At 42.5% G+C, this 26551-nt stretch overlaps 1 protein-coding gene across 7 annotated transcripts in view; it reads left to right on the top strand.

Moving 5' to 3' along the window:
* Nucleotides 1-24790: 24790 nt before the first annotated feature.
* The window catches only part of PHLDB2 (pleckstrin homology like domain family B member 2), a 63136-nt gene continuing 61375 nt past the window's right edge, over nucleotides 24791-26551 (top strand). For 2 of the 7 annotated variants that reach the window (XM_054518622.1, XM_036381853.2), the window contains exon 1: nucleotides 24793-26239. The gene's annotated coding sequence lies outside the window, so the exon portion shown is untranslated. Of the gene's footprint in view, nucleotides 26240-26551 lie in introns of all 7 variants that reach the window. The other 5 variants (XM_036381845.2, XM_054518621.1, XM_036381862.2 and 2 more) reach the window with 5 other exon arrangements.

Below are 26551 nucleotides of genomic sequence, written 5' to 3'. Positions count from 1 at the left end.
CATTGCATATGGCAAATCAGAGATCTAAACTCAGAGGTACTTTAGAAAATATGGACTAAAATATAAGAAAATTTATTCTTCATCATTTTATTTCCAGGGTTAATTCTCCTGAGATCACCACTGACATGGATGCTGTCAGTCTTTCAATTTCATTTCTGTTGCTGTGGGTACCTAAGCAATAGAAGTGTTGTAAGACTTCAAATTCTTGTAGTGCAAAGAAAATCTCCGCCTTTTTTAATAAGGTTTCTTTGTTCTGACTGAATGCAGAGAAAAATCGTTGTCTTTGGTTTAAAAGTTTGGTTACATGGTGTCATGGTTTGATGCTGGCGCAATGACAGTGCCCCCATGAAAATATATGCTCCCTGGTGTCTGCTGTGAGATGTGACCAGGAATAGAGCAAAGCAGGCTTCAGCTTAGGAATGAAGAAGAAAAACTTTATTAACATACAACTATATATAGAAAGAAACACACACGGAACTCAGAATGAAAACCTTCTAAAAACATTCCTCCTCTCCCCACCAAATTTCTAATACGTCTACCTCTCAGATCACCAACTCTCAGTCCATCACTACCCTTCAGATAATCAATTATCAATTCATCAAGGAGTGAGGAGTCCCTCTTGTGCCATAGGCTTCCCCTGGAAACACAGTTGAAACCTCTTGTGTTTCCATGTCACACGTGGCACCACCTGGAGATCATTTGCCATCGTGACATCTTCCTTCCATGCCCAGTGCCCTCACCAGTGTGCATGGACCAGAGCTGCTTCTAGGGTTCCCCTTTTAAGGATGCTTTGCCCACTTCCAAAAAAAGCACAGTCTCTCATTTTTGGGACACCTGTCCCCTCACAAATTCACCCCCTGGGGCTGAGGGGTCTCGAGAACAGAGATCTTCTTCCCTGAAGACGGAGGGCACCACCATCACCCTCCTCACCCACTGTCTCTGTTCACGCACTCCTTCACATCACATCACTGCACTCTCTCAGCTCCAAGCCATTGCCTCCCCCTAGATGCAGTCTATGTGTAACAGGAAAAATGTTTCTGTCCATGGCTATACAAGAAAAGTCCAGCCAAAGGCCACTCCATCACCTCTGCCCACCCAAGATTCTTTTCAACTTCTCTCATGGCCCATTTCCTCTTATCTCTATATCTCTTCTCATTCAACTCCAGGAGGATTAGCATTTGTAAGGTTTCCATCATCCAAGAAAAGGGTTAAAAATATCAGGCTCTGCCTGTCCAGAACTCCCACGGCTGCCCTGCCGGGCACCTTCTTGCTGCACCCCCCCACCCCTTCTCCTTCTCGGCCGGCTGTGCTATGAAATTTCAAGGTGGCACAAGAACAGGCACCAGCTCTCTCTCTGTCTCTCCTGCGGTGGGGGAGGGGGGGGTGGCTGCCCGATGCCTCTCAGTGCTCCTCCACCCCTCCATCCTGCAGGGGCCTTCACCTCCCTTCTCTGTCCAAGACCCTGGCCTACCTCACCCGGCCGCATGGCTGCCCCTGCCCCGCCCAGCCCGCAGCCGGGCAGGGGAGCTCTGAACCTTTCACTGACTGGAACCCAAGAGAGAGTTTTCCGGGGCGTTCTCTGCTTTTAACCCCCTGTGTTCTCAGAGGCGTATCCATGTCCTCAGTGGCCACACCAGGTGCCAATATTCAAATCTGAGCACCTATTGGTTTGACCACAGCATCCCAAAAAACTCACTTCCTTTTCAAAGCAGGACACATTGTGACTTTTGGCAGTCTTTTTCACAGAATCAGTTACAGAACCGTTTAGGTGGGAAAAGACCTCTGAGAAAGAGTCCAAGCTTTGGCTGAGCACCACCATATGAACTAGATCCTGGCACTAAATTTTTGTAGATTTTTCTTTTTTTTTCCCAAATTTAGATTTTCTTGTATATCACAGATCAAAACCCAAGTGAAGTGTAGCAAGACTTCAAAAATATTAGTTTTTCCAGATGTGACATGTGAGCAAAAGACGTCCAAAGAAAAAGCCTTTGGCTTTCTACCAAAATGTCAATGATATTTAAGATGAATTGAAATAAATTTTGTTATTTGCCAAAAACTAAATAGGAAAAAGAAAGCATTTGCAGCTATAGAAAATTATTCTGACTCCTTTCCATTACACTGGATGACAAGGTCTAAATTCCCTACTCTGACTGATGCAGATCTATAATAATTCTTCCAAATGCAATGCATAGCCCAAATTTATGTATTTACAGGCCATTGAATGGAATATTGCCCAGGTAATTTCTGCAACTTTGATAAAGATTCCAGTTTTCTCAAATAAATCACCTCAGATTAAACTTTTAAAATGTTTGCATAGGTCTTAAAATGTATATTTATATTTTCATCACTTCAAACTGAAAGTACAGAGCATTCTGATTGTGGAAAATAAAGCCATGTTTTAATTGATACTGGTTACATCCTGTTAAAGTATTTTAGAAATGTAATAATAAGTGGAACTATGTACTTAAGGAAAAGCTGCTTATTTAGAGTTATATGGTTGTATAATATACTGTGAATTAAATTTTAAGTCTGGTTGCAGGAATGGAGAATTAGGACTCATAACCAACTACTAGGCAGACCTTAAAATGGCAATAGTGAAATTTCATTTTGCATCAGTCTCTGAAAGGACAACCTGCTAGTTAAAAACAGAATACTGGATGTCTGTCCCCTTAGAGTCCTTACAATGGTTCCTAGAAAACGTGAGTTATTTGCTTCAAATACCCATATTAATACTTCACCGAGCTTTGCAGGCCCAGCAAAGCTTGAGCTCACCTGCTGAGATAAAAGCTAACATTTGAAATTCCCCTAAACCTTGTCACTCAGCCAAACTGCAGGTCCTGTGCCCATGTCAGTGTTTCCCTGGGCCTTGGGGCCATCCTTCCTGGCAGAATCCCTGCTGGGTGCCTTGCCTTTTGGCACAGCTGCCTGGGTGCCACATGACAAAGTTACAAGGCTCTTGTCCAAATGGTTCCTGCTTAGAGATAACAAAAACCACAGAGGTTGGCTGCCAGAGATACTGATGGAGAACTCCATCCTTCTGAAATGCAACAGTAACAGGCTCTGAATGAGCTAGGCAGTAAAAACATCATTAATTTGTCTTCTAAAACATTTCAATGGTTTGATCTTTTTTTCCAACAGAATGCATTTGCTGTCCACCAAGAGGAGCACACAAAGCTAACTTGTTGGTCCTTGTACTCTTGTCTATTTGGCCTAAAATGGTTTAGCAAATTTGATCTGTATTTGTACATTTGGTTTGAGTAAATTTCTCACTTCTTTTCTTTAATACTTCTTCTCTTGCTAATACTGAATAATAAAATAATTTTATTTATGCATCAAATTTCATTAAACAGGAGTGTAGAGCATGCTCTTGGATTAAATTATTAAATATAATGTATAATATAAGTGACAAAACTAGCAGAGTGTATATATATATTTAAATATGGTATTTATTGTATACTAAACAAGAAAAGAACACTTCCGCCATTATTAATACAGAGAATAAAATCAGAAAGCAGAAGAAAAAAGGACATAAGGCTAGGTTTTTAAATATTAGTTTAAGTTAATGATTAAACACCCAAATATCTGTAAGATAGGTGGGAGAAGAAACCAAGCGATGACAAATCAGTGGCTGATATAGTCTTAAGACTTAGAATCTGAGCCCCTGGCTCCCAAAACTCATTTTTGGAAGGAACGAGTTGGGCCCTTCAGTGAAGCTGTGCTGGTTTCACAGGGTCCTACTGGCATGCGGCTTTCTGGAAATGTTTCCTGCTTTGGTGCCATTTGGGTGTCTGTTACTCTTAATTGGGTTTACACACCACTTTGGTGTTTTGCAGAAATTTGAGAATAAAAAGCAAATACCTCATCTTTTGGTTTTTCTCCACTTGATTTTTTTAATAGAAACCAAAAGAGCCTGCTTTTCAGTTTTAACTATGGAAGAAACTGGACTTCTCTGAGGGACAAAACAGGATCCATGAGAAATGGCATGTTTTAGTATTTGTGTGTTTTACACTAGATGAAGATGACAGATATCACCTGTTTTCATTTAGAAACTTCTTTTAGTTAGAGCTGCCCTTCTTTCAGCATGGGCTTTGCCCTTATGCAGCAATTAACTGAGTAAAATTAATTAATTTAAAAGGTATTGTTTGTATTAAGGCCAGAGGACAGTTTTTCACCTGGATCTTCAAAGAGTCTTTGCTCTGAGCAATCGATCTCCTTCTTTATATTCAATCCAATGTCCATTCTATTTACCTCACTGTCTCATTCAAATACTGAAACACATAGTATTCTTGTTTACCTTGGGCTGTAATTTCTGTACCTCTGTGGGGTTTTTTCACCCCCACCCAGACAGGAAACAAAAGACAGGGTGTGCTTTTAAAAGCAGGAAAGTAGCTTTAAATATCCTGATGGAAGAGCTGTGAGGTTTATTTATTTATTTATTTATTTATTTATTAAAAGATATAATTTTCTTGAAGACTTTCCAAATTTGTGCCTTTGTGAAACGTTTATTTTAGAGTCCCTTTCTGAGTCTAGAAGTGAAGCTTCTTCTAACAACAATAAGCAGGACTTCCTTTTCTTGTTTCATCCCCCTACCTTCCTGGGGCCTTAAAAAAGGCATTTTTCCTGTAGAATAAATAACTTAACCAAAATAGATATATAAACCCACTGTAGAACTCAGTCTGTTTATAGCTGAAGGCCAACTGTTATTTTGCAGCTGGTCTCTGTAGTTTATGTTGAAGCATACAAAAAGTTGTCTTCTCTGAGATCTTTGTATTACATGTCAGTTCCTTTAAAATGAGAAATCAACCTTCCTCCTGACCTTTTTTAATACTAAATTCTACAATCAATAGGTACGTAGAGGCTCAATACTTTGTGAATACTTAAAAAGGTATTCACCATGTACACTTTCCTAATTGGAAGTTGCACCAGAGGCAGGAGCTGGTGTCAGGGCCGGATGCAGCTCTAGCAGCCATCAAGGTGATGAAGCAGAGGAAGGTGGCCAATGTGACTGTGTGCTAAAATAATAAGACAAAGAAAAAGCTCTACATAAATAACATCATTCTTGCTGTACTCAGATATGCTGCTTTGCTATTTTGCATTTTTAAGGTGGGGGAAGAGAGACAGAGACAAGAGTTACAAATTAATCTGTGCAGGACCTTTTGTGGGTGAATTCAGGACAGAGACCTTCATTTTGTAACAGACTGTAGTTTCTAAGCTGGAGGTCATGGTCACAAAAGGTTCATGATCCTGGAGGTGATGTTATGTGCCTAGAAGCATGAATAAGAAATGTATTTACAGAGCAAAAATTTTTGAAGCAGCCCTCTCTTTTTGCCAGCGCTGCTTTTAGGTTCCTGACCACAAGAAAGCAAAGAATGCAGACAACTGGAAAATTATGTTGCTGTTCCAGTTCAGGTGGTGTTGTCAGAATATACAAGACCTAACAAAATTACAGTAGTTTTACCCTTTAATTTGAACAGGTTCAAGTTGAAGTTACTAGGAGATCTACATCATCACTTTGGTTCAACCCTGAGTCATGGGATTATTTCATTCTGCTACACTCATTTTTGATGAACCACTTTGCTCCCTTTTTTTGTTTTGTTTTGTGAGGGTGGGTTAAACAAATGCTAGTTCCTCAGTGAAATATTACTCTCCTGTTGGAACTTGAATGGGATATTACAGAGTGCAAGATCAGAAACCACCCTTCACACAATAGCTGTGCCAGAAATGGCTCACCAGGAAAGCAGATTGCCGAGGGGTGAGTAATGTGAATGAGAGGAGCGAGGGGGGGGGGGGGGGGGGGCTTTTCAAGGAGGACTTATATTTTGATGTTTCTTGTCTTGTGATAGTAATCTAATTTTTTTTTTTTCACTGAATCAAGTTGGACGTCACACATTTCTTTAATCCAAGTTGTTAAAATTCTCAGCTCTTGCTCGAGCACGCTGTAATTTCTGCTTTTCATTAAGGTTATTTAACTATGTCATGCCATGGAAAAAGAGGTTATTCATATCACAGCTTTCCTGGTTGTGAGGAGCAGATGGGACCTCTAGCAGTATCTACCTGACTGCTAGAGCAAGCCCAGGACCAGACCATGACTCTGGATTTTTATAGGAACCCACATGTTCAGGTGCCTACAGGCCAAACAGGTAGAAGAGCAGAGTCACAGCACCCATCTCACCCCACTGTGGAGGAGGCTCAGGGCACTGTCAAAATGTGAGTCATCTGTGCAACTCCAGAGTGCAGCTGCTACAGCACCATGGGAAAGCAATAAACTGAAGCTTGAAAACTAGAGGAAGGGACAAACTCAGTGTAGAAAGAAACTGTAAGTTAGTTGAAGGGGTGCCAGGAGGATTTTAATAGAGATTTCTAAGATTTTCTTGTGACTTCTATCCTTTAATGAAGAGAAGCATTTTTCTCAGGATAGGGAACAAGATGCAGCTATGTGTATCGTCAATGTAGGCTTGACCACGGTTGCTAATGCAAATGGAGAATGGATTTTTTTTTCAAGGCACTATATTTCAAACAGAGTTTAGAGTATGAAGAAAAATACCATTCTTGCCCAGCGCTGATCTTGCCTTTGAATTTTACCTACATTTAAATGTATTTTGTTTGTCTCCTAGAAATCCAATTCTCCCCAAAGCAGACTATGTATTTATCAGACTGCACTACTCTTGGAAAAATCTGCTTACCTTTGTGCTTACATTCCCCTGCTTTTGCATTTGAGCTGAGCCCCTGACAACTGAAAATATTTTAAGAAGAAAAACTAAACCCTGATGAATGTGAAAGACATCTGCACAAAAACACAAGCCTTCTTTCTTCTGTCTCAATTCAAATACATTAAAAGGCTTGTATAGGCTATAAAAGTAAACATGGCTACTCATTCCCTCTATGCTGTTTTGCACCAGTTTTGAATGTCCTTGAAACTGTTTTGGTGTCCTTATTCTTTACCTAATAAAGATCCCTAAGTAAAATTTCTGTCTGTTTCTAAGCTCAGCAGCTACGTGGTCACATCTCTCTGTATCATTTTTTCTGTGAACTTTCCATTCCTTCTCCTTTACTTGGAATAAAATCAAGCATTCTGTTAATGGCCAGAAGCCTGCACTGGGAGGGCCATACCACAGCTCATCTGGGCCTGTGGATACAATAGGTGAAATGCTATCAGTCTTCTGTAAAGGTGATGACTATCTGTAAAGTCACTTTCCTATAAAAGAAACTTAGTTTAAGAGCAGGAAAAGCATTGGTCTCCTTCATGACTTCTGAAGATGTGTTTTTGCCCCATAAAGTCAACTGGCTGTAAGCTGTGGACCCAGCTTGTCTTCAAAGTGTGCCTGGCTCCTCATTCACAAGCTAAATGCTCTAGAGAGCTGCCAAACTGGGGAGATTATTATTTTGTCTCATTTTCTGGCAAGCTGGGACTGCGTGTACCACTTCATTTATATGCTAATTGAGACCAGGCCTCCAAATAGGCTCCATACAATATCTGTGTGACTTGGCTCTGCCTGTATGGCTATTCTGCCTTCAGCAGCCTCCGTGTGTGCTCTGATCTGGACAGGGTTTAATATGTCTTCATCAATGAAGTCCTGGGTCCTGACTCCGGCTTTTGGAGAGTGACAGCCTAACTTGAGGAGTCATTCACACTGAGGATTACCACGTCTCTGTGAAGGTGAGCTCATGCCACTTCTTGACTGGGACTCTACATTTTTCAGGTCCGAGGAGATGTTGATGTTTCTTAGGTCAACTGGTGTAATAAGAGGTTGCAGAGGGCACAGCTAATTATGGTGACAACGTGTTGACAAGCCAGCTAAGTTGAACAGCTGGTTTGTTTGTCTCCTCTTAAGGATTGCAAAAGCTCACTCTCTCCCAGACTGCCCATTGTCAAAGCATAGTAAGCATCCATGCTCTGTCAGCCATCCCTTGAGGAGCACAGTATTGTTATAGAAAGAGCAGATACAAATATGTGCATTCAAGGCTATTTTAAAAATATATACATTAAGGGTTCCATTTGACTGTTTGGATGTTATGAATTCCAAAAGTCAAGCATGGACTATTCAGTAAGTAGACATATGGCTTATGCTGAATATTATAGAATGAATATCACTGAGGGTCTCTCAACTTAGGTTGTGAAATGTACATACCTTTTCAGAGAGGAATATTAGTACTTCATGCTTTAAGGAAGAGATGTGGCACATACTTTGCCATTAAACCCGGAGATCAGGGATTCACTCTAAGTTCTGAAATTTCTATGTGATATAATTTCCACACTTTTTAAAACTTTCTTTTAGAAACATATTGAGGTGTGTTTTTAGAATCTCATTAAAAGAGAACTGAGTGCTTGAAAGTTAGAAAATTCCCAGCTATCAGTCACCTGTGTGATTCCTCTGTGGGTCTACTCTGCAGCACATGCCATTTTGGAGAACAGCAGAATGGGAATATGGAGTTGCAACATGTCTAACTTTTAAAAATGGAGGGCTTGGGCTGCATTTCCAAGTCCAAGTGTCCAAAATGGACATTTTCCTGGTCCAAGTGTCCAAAATGGGGCTACTAGCCATACCCTACTGGAGAGAGCAAACAACCCAGGAAAGGGGCTGTTGACAAGAACAAAAATGTGCCAAAAATTCCTGTGCTCTCTCATACTCACAACTTTGAAATGAGGGTTTATCTAAAATCAAGATTCATGGCCTGGCAGAGGCACTTGCATTATCACCTGGGGGATTTGCTGTTGTCTTCAGAGTTGTGCGCCCATCTCTCATCCAGTAAGCAGGAGAATCAGTTCAGCAGGAGCTTCCTCCCCTTCCTGAGGCAACTCAAACTTACACCCCCTGTGCAGTATAATTAGCTTGTCCAGTTAAATAATTGACACACAGAGGCTCTTCACCTCACCTGTAGATGTGAACTCATGATTTTGCCAGAAAAAGGAGACTCATCAAGCCACAGAGCAAAAAGCTAGAGGTAGCATGACTGCTCTGCCTAGTGATGAGGCAATTTCCTGGGATGGAGAAGTTATGGGATTGGGTACTTCCCAGAAGTATCTAAGTGTTTTTGCAATCTGCTTGTAATTCATCAGGTAAAACTTCCATGGGATTTCCAAAGCCTGCCCATGCATTCACTTTTCTTTGTTCCTATGAACAGCTTGTTCATAGCAGCATGTTGCCTCTAGGTTATGACCTGTTGGTTGACAAAAATAGGTGCCAGGTGAGGCTCCTGCCAGGGCATGACTGCCAGGCTGGAGAATTCCAAGGAGGTGGCTCATTTATTTCCATGACACTGGGCTGTTTTGTGTGATCCATGGAGCAGCTCCTGGCAAGCAGCATTGAAGCAAGTCTCTGTTTAAAGTGGAAAAGCTCCAAAGCTGATAAATTTCCTCTGTCAAATGGGTCAGAGAAAGGACATCACTGCTCTAGGCCAGGCTGGGGTCATTAGGTATACGAGGGTTGTTCCTTAGCCTTGGAAGTGGTCCAACATAGAGCTGAACGTCTGGAAGCTATGCTAAAGGGGATGATCCTAAAGGGCAGGATCAGGGTGGAGTATCTGCAGCACTGCAGGGAAGAGAGCTTGCTGCTGCACTCAGAGCACCATCCTGGGCTTTGTGAAGCTCTGCAAGGGGCAGCAGTCTTTGTTCCATCAGGTGTTGGCTTTTGCCCAGGAAGCAAAGGCAGTAAAGAAACCTGGACAAGTTGGGAAGAGACAAAAGTTGGCACAATTTGGCTTCTAGGAGACTCGTATCTGAAGAATCATCGAAAAGTCTGAAACACCCTCTGAGCAGTGGAATTTTAAAGGTTTCTGCCCAAACCCCATTGCTACCAGTGCTGCAGTTCTATTACTGCTGGAGTACAATGCTTACTCCTCAGCAGTATTGGAAGTTTGGAATTTGTTTATTCAATGTTGGAGTGAAAAGAGAATGGTCTGAAATGTTCTTTTTTACACATAAATATTTCTTGTTAGCTCAGTTGCATTAACGTTTGCTTTTGGATGCTAATGGGATGTTTTAATTCCTGAATATTTGTTTTGTGGTACCAGGCACTGACCTGATACAGAATCCCACTTAAAAGTTCTGCCCAAGTTGGACCAGAGGTTTTTACTCCAGACCCACTAAGATAAACAAAGCAAGAATTTGAATGTGGGTGTCTCAATGTCAAGAGCTTTCCAGAGAATGAAGCCAGCTTCTACTCATTGCCATAAAAGACAGTTTTGACTGAAAGGTAAAAATCTCTTTATTCTGGCTGTGCTGTATCTTACCACATTAAAGCTGGCTGACAATACAGGTTAATTTTGAAATGTGTAGAGTTGTGTTTCACAAAGTTATGAATTTACAGTTAAGACAAAATCCAGATCTTTCAGCAAAGAGAACAGCCTGTGGGCATACTTAACTGGAAAATAGATTTAGCTGGGGATAGGAAAATTATTTATAGAGCAAGAGGTAGAGTGGAACAGGCCATTTTTTCGTAGTACTCAGAGTCTAGTTTTGTCAAAAAAAAAGGGAGCCACTGCATTTAAATAAGAGGTTTCACTACTGTAGGAATGTAGAGGAAGATTGTCTGCAGCTCTAGAAGTTCCCTGAGAAGAGATCTGTGTATCTGAGCAAACTTGTAATCCGTGGTTAGTGTCCTGCTGAGTAGTTCTGAGGGACATAAACACAGTGGCTTGCCGGGGTACTAAAAATGCATATCTTGTGATGCTGGCATTTGCTGAGGGTAGTGGGTGTAACAACCACCATTCATTTGAATCAACTGCAGAGTGCAATTAGGCTTTAAGGAATAGATAGCTGAAACAATAGGAGCCACCAGCCCAAAAATAAGGGTATACACAAAGCTGTTTAAAAAATGTTATGTAGGTGGAGGGTTTGACAACAGGCTGAATTAACATGCAGGTGGCAGAATACTGTTCATGTGGAAGAGAAACCAGAAAGACAACAGGGCAGCATGCAGAGAAGGCATAAAGAAACTCACAGCCAAATAAATACTTTCTCTCTGACTGAATAAAAGCTGAGTTTTCAGAAGTCAGGCACCAGGAGCTTCAGGAAAGCAAGGTGTTATCTGCTCTGAAGTACTCACTGATATATGAGAACTTGTGTTTAATGAGTTGCTCCGAAATCAGGAGGCTTTGTATCAGAAAAATGCAGTGCCACATTCCAAGTCTTGTCCACCTGCAAGAGGTAAGTTATGCAAAAGTATTAGATGGCAATGCTCTGATAGATCTCCTCATTATTGCAGTGGCAAAGAAGCAGGTATCTCAGCTTTTAACTGTAGTTAAGCAAGTGAACCTTTTATTTAGAATGCAACTCCAGTGTGGAAAATATAAATGCAGATTTCAGTGTGGAAAATATAAATTAGCATCAATTAGAAGGAAAAGGCCAGGTCAGAACAAAACACAAACCAGACCCACCTAGCCTAAATCAATTCTACTGGAGCTTTCCACATAGCAATATTTACTTGTTACAGTGTTGAACTAGCAAAGTGAGAGCTGCACTTGGAGGTTTGCTTTTTTTCTTTACTGTACATACAGTCAGCATGATCACAGTTCAGTTTTACTCTTTGATTACTAGAGTGTCCAGCATGGTCTCTCCCTTCAATGAACTTTTCTTGGTTATTCACCTGCCTCATTGCCTAGAAGGTTTTTTGTGCAATGTTTGTTTTGTTGACTAGATTTAGCATGTGAATGGTTTGTCTGCTGTGACAGAAAGGTTGTCCCTTGGGTCTTTATTTGAAAAAACAAGGCTTTTGAGAAGTCTATTTATATGCCTGACCTCAAGTGATTTCTAACATTATGAGTTTTTGAGACAAATTTCAAGACTCTCTGAACTGTGCCTTTCACAGATAGTCCCTCTGGTTTGAAAGTGCCTGCAAGCTCTACGCAATTTCCCCTGCAACCCAGTCTGACTTTTATTAAAGCACTGTCTGCATTTGCCTTTCATTAGTCCCATGAATGATCATTAAATGTAGATTTAGATTCTTCTTATACTGACATTGAAGAAAATTAAAAGCAAATGGGTTCAAGGTAAGACTGAAGCAAGGTTGCACATGATCCTGCTGCATTCTTCTGAACTCCAGTTAGCTCTCTGGTGATGCACTGGCAGGAGTACTGGCTTTTTTGAGATTTCCAGAATGCATTACCCACAGTTCAACATCTAGACATTCTTTCATGTGCATTAAAGAAGTTTTTAGTCAATTTTCAAAGTGAGAATACAAAGGCAATTATTTATTTCTCTTAAAAGAGTGAGCAGTGTGAGGTATCATACACTGTACATGGAATAAGCCTCCATGGTCATCCAATCCAATGCCTCACAAGCACAGGCGTCAGACTCAGAAGGTCTACAAATCACCCATTCTGCATATTCTGCATACACCACAAGCACAAAACCCTCCCCAGTGCTCTGTAACAGCTTGAAGTTGTACAGCATAACCATTCAAAGACACAGATTGTTGTTTGCCACAGTTGCAATCACGGCAATCCAGCAGCTCTTATCACATACCACAAGAGGATAGCAAAGAAATCTAAGGCATTTTCAACATCCTAAGCACCAAACACCCTGAAGACCTCTAAATGAAAATGCACTAAGCAATATACCCCACTCCTTAGCCCTACTTCTGCACTCTGTTGGTATGACACATGCTCAGTATAGGACTTGTACCTTGCACTTGAGCATGCATGTACGTAAACATAATCCCCAGGGAGCTTCCAAAAACTACTTTTCTGTCTTCACAGCACGATTGTGGTACGTCTTCTTGGCTCTCCAGAGCCAGAGAAGAGAGGTGGCACCTCTCTTCCCAAGCACTTCCAAGGCCTGTCAGGAAGTCACCAAAGGCTCAACAGCCTCAGACACGATTCAGCCCAGAGGCTAAAGGCTTTTTGGTCTCTGTGATCACTGGAAAAAATGAAAAGCTCTGATCTGTCTTTGAGGGGAAGAAAGTTTTGAGTCTCCACCATCTGAGCAGACACATCTTCTGGGACTTCTGCTGCTCAAATGCAGAGCTTTCTTTCCTTCTCTTGTCCTGCTGGTGACTTTTATTTCCATGAATAATTAGGTGTGAATTGCCAGGAATATTTCTTCTCTTATGCAGAACCACCTTCTGCAATTTCAGGAACAGCTGTGTATGTTTAATATCACCATATCTGGATGCTTCTACTAGAGTCACTGTGCCCTGCTCTTTGTATATGTGTGGAAGAAATGCAGAGTACTCCCACTTGCTTTTCTCCCTCTCTCAGAGCAAAACATCAAATACAGTAACCAAAACATATGTGCTACACAGTACCCTACAGAAAGTATGTATGTACATATGTTTTCAAAATTATGTTTGGCTTGAATTTTGAGTTTAGGTCTTCACTTACCCAAAACAGTTGTATCCACCTTAATTTTAAAAATGGAAACAGCAACTCTGCTAGGGACCAGAAAATTGATTCTATAAAGCTAGTTCCAAATGAAATGGTTCAGAAAAATAAATAAATCTGAGAGCAGTACTCTTCTGGTAGCAGGTAGATGAGAGCTTTGCTTCACATGGAGGTTATGCTTGAACTATAGGCATCCAAACAGATCAGCAACATGACATTTGTTTCTCACAGGAAAATCCTTTCCCTAGGCTACAGACAGGAAATCCAAAATGAGAGGAGGTAAATACCAAAGGATCACTGAGGAAAGGGGAGGAGAAAGAACAAAAAGCACAGTGTTCACTTGTGTCCACTAAAGAAAGGCTCAGGAAAGAAAACTGCATGAGAAATAAGTGCTTATTTTGATATTAAATGAAGTGTTGTGATTGGAGGATGAACCACTTCCGTACTCCAAAGCTGCAGTTCCAATCAGTGCACAGCCCAGTGAAGTCTTTATTTACTGTGTTGTTTCCTCAAAAATCATTGAATTCCCTTGGGGGAAAAAATAAATCAAAATTCACCTTATTCAACTAAAGCATGAGATAGACTCTTAAGTTTGTTCACAGCATTTGTTTTTCTGAGTGCTGCCCACTGTGAACCAGCAATTTTTGTGAAGATTTTGACCCTTTTGTGTTAGAAATTCTGGTGCAAACTCAAGTGATCCAGTAGTGGGTGACGATTACAGCAGTACACATGTATGTAACTCGGGGACCTTTTGCTGACCCTACTGTGTCTAGGCTCACACAGCCTCTCAAGCTACTTCCCTCTGAGTACAGGGTGCTCTGTTTCAGATGCAATGAGGGCTGGGAGGCACAGAAGCTGGCCCACTGAGCCTTGCAGTCACTTCTTGAACCCAGTGACGGGAGCTTTGTTTTGCTGTCGCACCAGCCTCCCCCAGAGCTCAGCGCACAAACACCAAGCAGCCATCGGTGGGGAACTGAGAGCTCAGCGCTGAAACACAAGGAACAGAGCAAGGATAATTCACCTTGGAAGGAAGGGCAATGCAAGGCTCTTCTGTGTGGAGCTGCTGAGGTGCTCTGTGACAGGGATCCTGTGAAACGGGGGCTCTGAAAAGGACATCTTTCACACTGGAATTGCTGACTTGAGGTTTTTGTCAGCTGGATCTTTGGGCTTCTTGCCAGCCCAGAAAAAGCTAACAAAGGCCATTTCTGCTGTTGCATATGATCAGGGAAGAAGAAAAGAAGGAAGAAAATAAATGAGGGACTGTAGTACTTTTAAAAGAGAAACATTTTTTTCAAAGAAGTAAAAATAGAAAGTTAGGACAGTTTTGAAACTGAAGCTACAATCCTGCTGTGGTAAAAACTTAAAAAAGATTAAGACTCAGATGGAATTGTTTGAACTGGATTTGTTAATCAAAGGCAAATTTATTTTGAAGTGTTATTTTCACTTACTCAACATTTTTTCATTCATTCATTTTTTCACTGTTTCCTATGTTCTTTGGAGGGTTCATACTGTCTTAGTGTTTATCAGGATTGCATGTGCTTTCCAATAAAGAAATAGGATACTCATATATCCCTATTTTTCAAACTTCCATTTCAGTTTCTTAGCCACTGAAAAGCTGTCCAACTGAGATCAAGGCTGGTGAGCATATGGTTAAATATGCCATGACCAGGGGCTATGAGCACCATGAAATGGTGCTCATAGCCCCTGGACATGGCATATTTAACAAAAGTTGAGCTCTCCGATAACCTTTCCCAAACAAATTCCAGTACAGCTACATTTTGACTTTCTCTTCCTGACGTTTGACCAGATACAAGTGGCACCATTTCACTGCCAAATCCTATCCAACTTCTACAAAAAAATTGAGAGGTGAAAACAGCATTTTTAATAGGGAGGTATAACTAACTGTTCCTGTCCTTTCTCTGTATAAACTATTATCAAGACTTTGAAGTTCTGCCAGCTTGTTTCCATTACAAGGAAAACCTGATATCAACTGGAATTTTTGGAGTACAGAGAGAGCAATGGCAATAGTCCTGTTGACTTAAAAACTATGCATAATGTCCTGGGGTTTAGGAACACAAAATTAAAAAAACTGGAAACAATTTTCTTTTTAGAGGTCTCTGCCTTTTCAACACCTCAAGCAGTTTCACCTGTTAAAACTTCTTTCTAATGTGATATCCACAGGAACTTTTCTCATTCTCTCGTTTTCCAGGCTTTCATTCCTCGTCTCTCCTGCCCATCAATACTTCAGACTATCAAATGTTCCAGCCCTGTGCTTATCTACCCCTTGAGAAGCCTCACTGCTCACATAGCAAAATTTCATAGTTTGGGTGTTAGCTTCTGGGATTTCTCAGGCATCACTTCTCCTGAGAGTCCTCCAGTTTGCCTAATGCAAGCCTGGGACTGATGAAAAGGGTGACTTTCAGCCTAACAGCAGGCTGCAGCTAGGGACAAAAAAACAGCTGCCATGTTCTGTTGATTACATGCATCAGCAGGCAGGTAAAGCTTTATAATCAATATGATCTGTGGTAAAGGTCCTTCCTTGTATACACACACAAGCTATAGCCCTGCTTCATCTGCAAAACAGTTTCAGCATGTGTACTGTATTAAGGTTTCTTTGCTTCGTTGTAAAAAATCTTCTACAATATGTCGTGATTGGAGCCACATGGTGTGTAAGAAACAGGTGGAGCAACAATCATTGAAAGAAGAAAACAACCATTATTTTAAATAGTCAAGATAAAGGATTACGTTTGTGGCCATCACTGTCCAAACAATTATTAACAGAATAGTCAAGCCTGAGAGATGTGCTGCTAACAGTTCTGTGCTGTATGTTGTCTACAGCCAGGACTGCTACAGGACAGTTTTCTCACTTATATTTTGAGTGTTCACAATCTACTGGTTTTGTGATGATTTTTTCATCTCCATCAAGAAGATTTATTTAAATGTCTCTATTGTGTGATTCTCAAATTCACTAATACCCTTTTCAAAGTGGTGGCTGGAGCACATGCCAAGTAAATATTTGTTGAAATGCTTATTAGCAAGACAATTTTCTTGGATATTTTCTCTTTCCATGAATATTCATATTAGAAATGTTAACAGAAATAAGAGACAATTTGCAAAATTTGTTGATATTACTAGAGTAGCAGAAAAGAATACTTTAATTGGGGCATTTACAAATGCAAGCCTCCTTTTCATTTTGCCTTTTGCTTGACATCTGGTTTGTTTTTTTAACAAAAAAACCCCTATGCAGTTGTATGTTCCTATGGCAAGTAAAAGCCAAAGCAGTCATCCAGCTGTTAAAATTAGTGTTAGATCTGAATTTTCTATGGATTTCCCACTGCATGGCAGGAAATCAGCTTTCATTGCAGCTTCCCCTCCTCCTCATCCAGCCCCCTCTTAGATTAATACCAGAAGCATGAAGTAATGTTTAACAGAAAGTTGTCGCTTTTAGCTCTGGGAAAACTTGGCAGCCTCTCCAGAAATGAAGGGGGAGGGGGAACCTGAAGCCTCCGTTAACTAAAGAGGAGATTGGAGGCATAAATAAACATTTTTCTCCCATTAAAATTCTGAAGTTTAAAAAAATGCACTAATGACAAACTGTTTCTAAGTCTGATGAGGAACTGCTGTCATTCCTCCTCTCTCTTTATGTATTAATTGCCCAGCTCCTATGGGCTACTTTTGGGTCACCATTTCATATTGCTTAGTAATTTATGTCCTGTTGGCAAAGTGCATCACTGAAATAGTGCATTTCTCTTTTTGTTTAGGATGGGTTTCTAGTTTACAGGATGGTCTGAGGAGCTTGCAACCAAAAAGAAGGTTGTTGCTCACCAACACTGACATGCGTCCCCTTGAGTGCTTTATGGTTTCAGTAGTACAAAGAAGAAAAAAAAAGGAACATGTAAACAAGGCATTATGACAAAGAAGCCAGACTACCCCCAGCTTCCTATCTCAGATTTTACAGTGGTCTTTAAACTACAGTACAAAATTAGAATTTATTTAAACAATGTGCTAAATATTGTCATATGTTAATTTCCTATGATACTGTGGGATCAGCAAGTATATTTTATTGTTTCCTGCGGGCCTAATCCTACATCAGTCAGTGGGAATTTCATGGGAAATGTGTGATGTCATGGCCACAGCAGTGCAACCCAGAGCAAAGAGCATATATGGGGCTCTGTGGAAAAGGGGTGCCCGAGCTCCAGGAGCAGCACGGCAGGATAGGGACAGGCATTCTGTGGGGACCAGTGTAGACAAGGACATGTGCATAAGACAGCAGACTTTTCATGGCTCAGCTCCTGTAAAACAGCATTTTCAAACTACTCATATTCCCAAAATATCTGTGTTTATTTGCTTTTCAGTTTACCTTGTACCATTAGCTGGTGTGCTGCCCTGTAAAGCTTTGGCTTCTGGTTAAAGAGCAGAGTTCCCACTGACCACCAGCTGGGCAGATGGAGAGATGCAGAGTTCTGAAACTGAAGTACCCAAGTGCTTTACTTTCTTTACACTAAGCTCAGGTACCAAAAGCTCTTCCAGCAGTTTGCAGCCTGCACAAAGAGCAAGGTGATCCAGAGCCCTCCCACAGTTTCATCCCCTGCCCAGCCTGCCAGAACCCGGTCCTGTTACTGGCCTGTGACAGACCCTGTGAGGCAGGTGGCACATCCAACAGCAGGCACAGGGAACAGTGTTACCTGTAGGATGGCTGGGCATGGTCCCCCACTATTCCCCAGGGTAACCCAAACTTGGGCTGACATAAGGAGGAAAGGGAAGAACAGAATACAGAATAATCTGGCACAGGGCATATATATCCTGGCTTCAGGAGCCAGGCTTTTACAGCACCCATCTGTTAAAAACCTGTGGGGAAGTGCTGGACCATCTTCCCCTTTCCCTTGCACATTCTGTTTGGAGATGAATGTATTGCATTCTGTGACATTCTCCACTATCCCAATATACTTTTAGGGTTGAAGGGGGTGCAAGTGCAGTGGGAAAGCCATGTGGTGGTGGGTTGTAGTTTGACTTCTATTTCGGTTTAGGTTGATTTTACCTTGGGTATTAGCGCATCTTCAGGATGTTTGTCTTTGGGTTTAGCATATTTTGTCTAAGCATTTAAGGCAAACTTACATAAGGGCTGTACAGGGAGAGAATTGTTATAATTTACATTTTTCAGATGCTTTTAATCCTGACTCTGCTAGGAGAAAAAAATCCAGAAATCTGAGGCTAAAATCTATCTCTGCATCTTTTTCTGCCTCTACCACTGTGAGAAAGTAGTAGCAATATTGTGTCATCCTTTGCGGTGCTAATGGGACATAATTCCACATTTGGGGGCCATCTGCTGAAAAGAAAACCTCTACAACCCTTCTGAATGCACATACAAAAACTTGTCAGCAAAAACAGCTTCATGAATAAGTTGTGAGAATATATTTTATCTAAACTTCATTAGACAAAGCTTTTTCCTTTACAAAAGCCCAAATGTCTCCAAACAGAATGAAAGAAGCTTTGGCAACCAGTTATCTTTCTTTTTGGTACAAACTCATTGTTTCACCTCTTTTGACTCCATATTAATTAATTTAATTTCACTTGAAGGGAAAGAATACTTTTTTGCAGGAGGAAGAAAACAAATGAGAATTTATTTCAGCACAAAGAGATCCATCTTTACACAGATTAACTGTGAAATTAAAGTAGTAACTTTGGTTCTTCTGTTCCATACCATGCCCCCACTGAGATTTCTTGTGTAACCTTGGGCAAATAGCTTAAATTGCTTTAGAGTTCATCTCATTTCCTACTAAAGGAAGTACTGTCTTACTGACACAACCCACAGTACTGTTATATATGCCTCCAGATTTGATAAACAGAGACCAAAGGAGAATAGAAAACTTCCCTGGCTTGGAATCAGAAGGAAATCATAAGGTACCAAACTTTGGTGCATGTAAGGACTTATGAATCAGCTTATTGCTTGCTGGGTAAAAGATAAGACTAGAAGGGGAATGAAGGCAACTATGGAATGAAGGTACCAATGTATCCAACCACTGAGTACAAAACTATTAGCTGTCCTAATCTGTGACTATAATTGTAAACCAGTGTAGCTACAGAATTTGCACCATGTCTTGTGCCAACTGCTTTCCTACTGCTTTGCCATCTATGAGGAGCACTGACCAAGGTTTTGCTAGTGCTTGTAGTTTTCAACGTGTTCTCTCACAGATCGTATATTCAAAATGTACTTGTGTACAGGAAAAAACACTTTACTAGCACTGCAGAAAGCTTAGCAGAGCTGGCTGATGAAGCCCTCAGCCACCCTCACTGACCAGTGCTCACAATGATTCTAGGAAAAGGAAGCAATTAATCAGCTGTGAAGACAGAGAACCATACACAAGCTAATAGGGGAGTGCTCTTGTGATTTGAAGCAATGTCCATACTGTGGTAGCAAAAATTCTTTTGATTGCTAAAATACCCTATTTAATGAAGAAATAGCATGCTCTTCTATTGCATTAAATGGTCAAGTTGCTTAATAAAAATAGTTACCTCTCGGACAAATCTTGTCTTGTCTATATCTTTAGGCCATTATGGATGCAACACTGCTGCTACTTAAATGAGTCATAATGAGTTGTGCAATTATAGAGAGATTTTTTTAAGGTAACTACTGATTATTTACAGAAAATTAACTGTCTAAATTAGTCTTCCTTTAATGGTAGTTCTGCAACAGAGTTATATGTGGGCTGGGCAGTCAGCATAAAGGAAGAGCAAACCTCCCAAATGTACTGTAAATCTAGACAAAAACTCACAGAAGTGCAACAAAACCCATGTACCAGACCTGTCTCTTAAGCTCTGAATTCAACTGCAAAAGCAGCCAGGGCCTGATGATTCAGAAAATGTAAAAAATATAATTGCTTTTTTTGCCTTGCAATTACAACCTAGTTAATTATGTACAACTGTGCAAAGGAAGAGTGTAAGGAAATTCCTTTCTTGAGACTTCCAGCAATTGACTTGTGCCCTGAAGCATGAGATTTGATTACTCATGTAACTTATTTTCCCCAGGGAGTTTCTTCTTGATAGCACTTGTGTGATAGTTCAAGAAAGTTCCAGGACAAGTCACAAGAACACTCCACTGGTTGAACCCCAACTTCTTTTACTACTAATATACATTTCCATTGAGTGCTAAATTAAGAGCTTTTTAGATTTTTAACTAGGATGACCAGTGTAAGTACAGAGTGTGATATTTTTTTTCACCAGAATGGTACTGATGAATGCAGTCATCCTCCACATTGCTTTTTGATTTTGCAGATTCCCAACGAGCCTTAAAAATCAAGATTCTTTCAAAACCTAGAATCCAGCCTGCTACACTGCCTCAAAATGTCTTTGAGGAAGTTACAGCAGAGGAATGACTGCTTACTTTGAAGTTTCACCCAAAGTTCTGCTTTTCAAGCTATAGACAGGTGGTTCAAAATGCTCTGGTTACATCCTAGAAAACGGAATCCTTATGACTTCAATTGTTGTAACAGGTTTGTTCAAAAAGTGTGCAACTTAATAATCCATTGGTGTGTTGGTGATGCTGGTTTAAGAAACAAAGGTTCAGTCTGAAGCACAACTGCTCAGATCTAGCTGTTTCTCTTCTCATCAATCACTCTAATACAAGTAATTTCTGGACTTTTTTCAGAAGACATAGAGGTGTTGGGAAGGAATAGCTTTCACCTGGATCATTTTCTTGATCTGGTTTTAATAAATAATTGCATCACCCCACCAAAGAATGTAACAAATCATAGACTATGAATCCAAATGAGTAGTTAAGGCACAAAATGGAAGACACAAGACCAGTTTTGCCACCAAAGAAAAGGCTGGGTGTAACAGCACCCAGTCATCAATCGGAAGCTTTATCTCAACCAGCTTTGTCTGACTGGGAATGGCCTCTCCTCCTGCAGGTAACAAAAGGCTGAACCAACTCCCAGCTGTGGGCTCTGGCTCATTTGACAAAAATGCAGTCTTGTCCACACCTGATGTGGATAAAATCTGTGAAGGTAAGGGACCAGGTAATGCAGAGGTTGTGACTGCGGGTGCTTGCTCAGAGATTACTTCAGTTCTGAAGCAGCTGAAGTGATTTCACCTGTTTTACAGAAGCATGGCATTGAAGGATGGTAACAAAATGGCATTTTATTACCATTTGCAGTTCTCCTGATTAAAGCATGCTTTTTGTAAACATTTCCACATTCGATTTCTACTTATATGGATTACCATGGAAACCAAACTTTTATCGGGCATGCTTGCATACTGAAGGGTGGAGAATTTTAAAAGCATCTGTGATATGCAGTACCATTGATGTTGAAGTATAATTGCCATGAAAACTGTTAATGCTAGCTAGATGGACTGTAGAACCCATCTATGACTCGTAGCTCTCATGCAAGTTTCCATATACTTTTTCCTGACATTTTTAAAATTAGTAGCATTGCTTCTTTTGCTCCAACAAGAGTTTTCAGCTCTTTAGTCTATGGAGGTACTCTTGTTTCCTAATTTTTAAGTATTTTCTACTAATAAAATGTAAGATGGAGTTTTTGTTGTTGTTTTGTATTGCCAGACTCTTGCCTGTTAAACATTACAACTTACCAAGTTATTTCAGAACCTCAGCTATGGCTGGGTACTTATTATTATTTTGAGTACTTATTATTATTTTAGAAATAAGTCCTATTCTGTATTTGTATTTCTTTTGCTGAAAAGAAACAGATTTCACTGATTAAGACAAAGTTTTCACAGCATACAGGTAGCAGGGGAAACATATGTTCTGCCTTACCCAGCTTTGCTGCCTCCACACCTACTGGGTAGGAGCTAAGTGAAGGAATATTTCAGCTGACATATCACAAGTCCTTCAGAGCAATAGTTTGACCACAAGAGCAAAGTTGCAGCTTTCCATACTTCTAGGCTTCACGTTCCCTAGGGAGATTTTTGCAGACTATTACTTACACTTTTTCCCACTTAAAAGGAAAAGGAAGATCATGTGAGATGATGGGAAGGCTGGCTGCTTTTGGTTCTGGCTGTGGCAGGATTAAAAGCAATTTTCAGTTCTACCAACTGTGAGCATGCCTGTAACTCTGCATTTATTACACACATATGCCTTTGTTTTTTAAGTGCCTTGCTTGCTCAGTGAACAAAACAGAAGACCCAGGTTCAATGCTAGTGGAAAATGAAACACTGGGATGTTCATCACAGAAGAGACCATCTAGGTTCTCGCCTCTCAGAGTAATTAGTCTCAATGCTTGTCTTTTTATAGTAAACCAGAGTAGACACTAGGACAGTCAAGGGCATCTTTTTTAAAATATTCTCTAGTATTGTGGGTATCACTATATAGATTTCAGGTACTAATGAGTTATTACCAAGTTTATATTGTAGCAAAGTAATGGTTCTAGCCAAGTAAAGTATCCCCTGGAATACCTAAGGCAGGAAGCATATCACAGCAAACTCTGTTTGCTCGTGGTACACAGGAACAGGCAGCAGTCGCAGCAGTGACTTACCTGGCTTAGTGCTGGGCGAGCTTTGACCCATCCCGCACGACCCCTGCACATCAGGTTAAGTGCTGCTATTCCCGAATTCCCTCTTTGGGAAACAAATGGGGAAAGGTAAAGTGACGAGGCCACACAGCATGGAACAAGATCTCTGTGCAGGATACTCTGGCTCACTGCCCTGAGTCCTCCAGGCTGGCTCGCATCTCTCACCGCCGGGGTTTCTTTACCAAGCCTGACACTGCACAGGCGCTCAGAAAGCAAAGGTTGGTTATACGCCCTGGGCTGCCAGCACCCAGTGATCCCGGGCGAGGGACGACCCCTCCCCGGAGGCTTTATCCCCTTTTCTTTCCCCCTTGTAACAGCTCCAAGCCCGCAGGATACTGCCTCTGTCATTGAGCAGCCTCCTGAGCCAGGACCCCTGAAGGTGGGCCCGGGCACCTCCAGCCGCTTGCCAAACACGGGACAGGCCAGACGTGCTGCTCTTGCAAACACTTTTTGCCGAGCTGGTGCTGGTTTGTAGGATTGCTCTGGTGTGAAAATCCCTCCAGCAAGGACCGGCCGGTCTCACCAGCCCTTTCCCTGCTTTGGAAACAGTAAAGAGCTGGTGGTGGCACCTACATCCTTCAGTGATGCATGTGGACTGGTCGGGGGTCTTTTGGGACCCCGTGTTTGTATACACACGAGGGCGTCTATGTATTACACACATACTTTCATGGGTGTGTTTTTCTCGGGTAAGAGAAAATCTTCAATTTCAGGACCCCTCAGGCAGAGGCAATAGCAGGGTGTGACCCCGGGCTGAGTGAGTGGCAGGGTCGCCCCAGTCAGGGAACGGAGGCAACCCGGCTCCGCTCCGGGATCAGGAGAGCGGAGGGCAGCTCCCTCTGAAACATGGCTTTCCCGGGGATGAGAAGGAAGAAAATGAGGTGGAGGGCAGGCGCAGGTAAAGCACGCCCCAGGCACGGAAAATGGGGCCCGCGCCTTGCCAGCGCCGCCCTGTTTGCTCAGCTAATCTCGCGGGCAGGAAATTGCCAGCCGACTCATATTTATGGATCGTGAAGAGCTCCACGGTGGCCCCTCCGGGAACATCCCTGTGCCCGTTTCCCGTTCTCGTCCGTCCACCCCCTGCTCCGTCCCTTCCCCCGATCACGGCTGCCCTTTGCCCGCCCCGCTCCCGCGACCCTGGCCTGAGGGGAGCGAACCATTCAGCCCGCGGGGGTGCCCCGGTCCCGCCGGGGGGCGGGCGCTGCGGCAGGGGGCGGCTCCCGGGGGCGGCGGCGCTCCTGCAGCCGGGCGGGCGGCGGAGACCGGGATGCGTGGGGAGCGGCGGCGGGAGGCAGCGGTGAGTGCGGGGGAAACGCTGTCCCGCGGGGTGGGTGACGCCCTCTCAGGCCGCCAGGATGGAAAGAGGCGGCGGGGCCCCGCGGGGATAGGGAGAGGGTCCCTCTCGGATACGCAGAGCCTGGGCTGACGCCGGCTCAGCTGCTTGCAGCCGTCTCCGTTTTTTGGGCTACTTTTAAGGGAGTTTGTGCCACCATCATCCCCATCCACTCCCCCGCCTCCCGTCCCTTCGCACGTCTGACGGGTGAGGGCGGTGGAGTCCCCCCTTGCCGCCCGGCTCTGCAGGGACCCCGCAGCTGATAGAGACGGGGCTCCCTTCCTCCCTATCCCTTTCGTCGCCAGAGGCTTCTCCCTCTTTGTCCGGGTGTTTCCCCCGGTTCTGCCGCTTCACCGCTGGCGAACAAAGCCTCTGTTCCGGGAGCGCCGGGGACATCCGTCCGAGGTCCGAGGAAGCAAGGGAGGAACGGCGGGGCTTGGCTCTGCTTGGTTTGGCTTTCCATCGTAAATTATCTACCTGGTGGAGGGGAAGACGTGGGACAAGGCTCTTTGTCCGCGATCCTTTGTTCGGCTGGTGGCTTATAAAGGCTCCTGCGGCTGTGCGAGGGCTGCCGTGCCGGCGGGGATGGGTTCCCGTTCCCGGCGGGGATGGCTGAGCCGCCGATGGATGCCCTCTCGGCATCGCTGGAGTTTAGCGACAGGAACTCGGTGTTACGGCGGATCGGCTTGCGGACGGAAATCGGGGGTTTGGGCTCCATCTCCCCTGATAGATTCAGAGCTCCTAAGTTCCCCCTCGTGTAGCCCTGTCAGCAGCCGGGTGGGATTCGGGGGCGCCCGGAGTCCCGCGCTCGGTGGTGAGTTCAGCTTGGAGATCAGAGCTTTTCTTGGGAAGATATCTGCCCACGATCAGAGGGAGCAGAGGGCTGAAAACTACGGTTCCCTCTCCCTCTCCTGCCCCAAAGCTGCCTGAGGAATTTACCCATGTCCAGAACTGTAAATAGACTATCTGCGCTTACATAAAGACTCAAGAGATGGCTTTCTGTTCCTGCCACTGAGTGCTTTCTTGATCTCACACACCTGGCTTTTGTCACCAGTTCCTTTTTCCCCCAAATGCTTATCTTGTCAACCTGTCATCTTATCTCTGTGCCTTGACTCTTCACGTGCCCGAATCCTCTGTGTCTGCATCTTCAGGGCATCTGGGTGAACATGTTGCCAGTCAGAACATGGAGAATATTGCATTTTTGTGCCACACCTTCACTCTTTTTTGGAGGAAGAGGGACACCAGAGCAACCTTTTTTGCAGATTTTCATGTTTAGTGAACTTTCTAGTTTTTGCATTCTCCATATTCTTGTGGATAATGTCCTCAAAAATAAGTTATTAACATGGGAAAGGATCAGAGATGGAAGGAAGTAAGGCATGATAGAATGGAATTGCAAAGGGTGAGGATGGGCTTGCTTTCCCACAGCAGAAGGAAGCAGTGTAGTAAAGAAAGGAGATTAAGTGATGAGAAGATGGGAGAGCTCACTGAGATAAGTTAAAGGAAGAAGGAGGGTTAACTTATCTCAGTGAGCTACCTTTGCTGTCATGGGGAGGGTGAGTCTGAACTAAGCGGGTTACAGAAAAAGAGATACTTTTAGGGCTGTCAAGTAGTGACATCCTACCCTTCCTATATAGTTCATTTTACACAGTTCCTTTAACACACCAGTAATTTATTCTGCTTCCATTTTGACAAATGCTAAATCAACTCATTAGTGTGTCTCTTTTTACTGAGGAAATGGAAATCTTTGCCATCAGCCAGGGCAGGAAGAGTGGCCATTTTTTTTCCATATCAGTTACTGTCTATGCTTATCAGATACAATTATCAACCATATCCATGGAAGTAGTCAAAGGCATCATTTGACTATTGTTGAGAAGCAACAAAGCCCATCATGAAAAATTTAAAGTATTTTGGGTTTAGATAGGAAGTGGAGATTGGGTGAGGTAAAGGTAGCCGATCCATCTTGAGGCTGGAGTTGGATAAGAAGGACGGAAGATGTTTAAATGGGAAGATCTTTTTTGTCTTTTCCGCTTGAAGATCCAGAAAAAAGCTGAATTAATCAAAGTAGGTATGGGCAAGTGCTGGTGATTGTTAATGAAGAGATTAATGCTATGTTCACTGTGTATTATTTCTATTTTAATTTGTTAAAATGAATGGTTAAATCTGGTGTGTAATAACTGCCAGCAAGGCAAACAGTGTTTCCCACTGAATTAAACAAGCAGCTATAAAATTATGTTCTGGGTGTTTTGAGCAGGTGTTGTTCATTTAGGATTTGTTTTAGACTGGTGGAGCACATCCAAGATGCCACAGAAATCCAAGGGGATTTTTCCCCTGTAGAAAGAAGGTCCTCCAGAGACTACAGTGTAGAGTGAACTGTGTA

Source organism: Molothrus ater, chromosome 2 (assembly GCF_012460135.2).
Source record: "Molothrus ater isolate BHLD 08-10-18 breed brown headed cowbird chromosome 2, BPBGC_Mater_1.1, whole genome shotgun sequence".
Classification (NCBI taxonomy): Eukaryota; Metazoa; Chordata; class Aves; order Passeriformes; family Icteridae; genus Molothrus; species Molothrus ater.
Note: the sequence above shows the minus strand (reverse complement) of the source record. Positions and strands in the feature narration are given on the sequence as shown.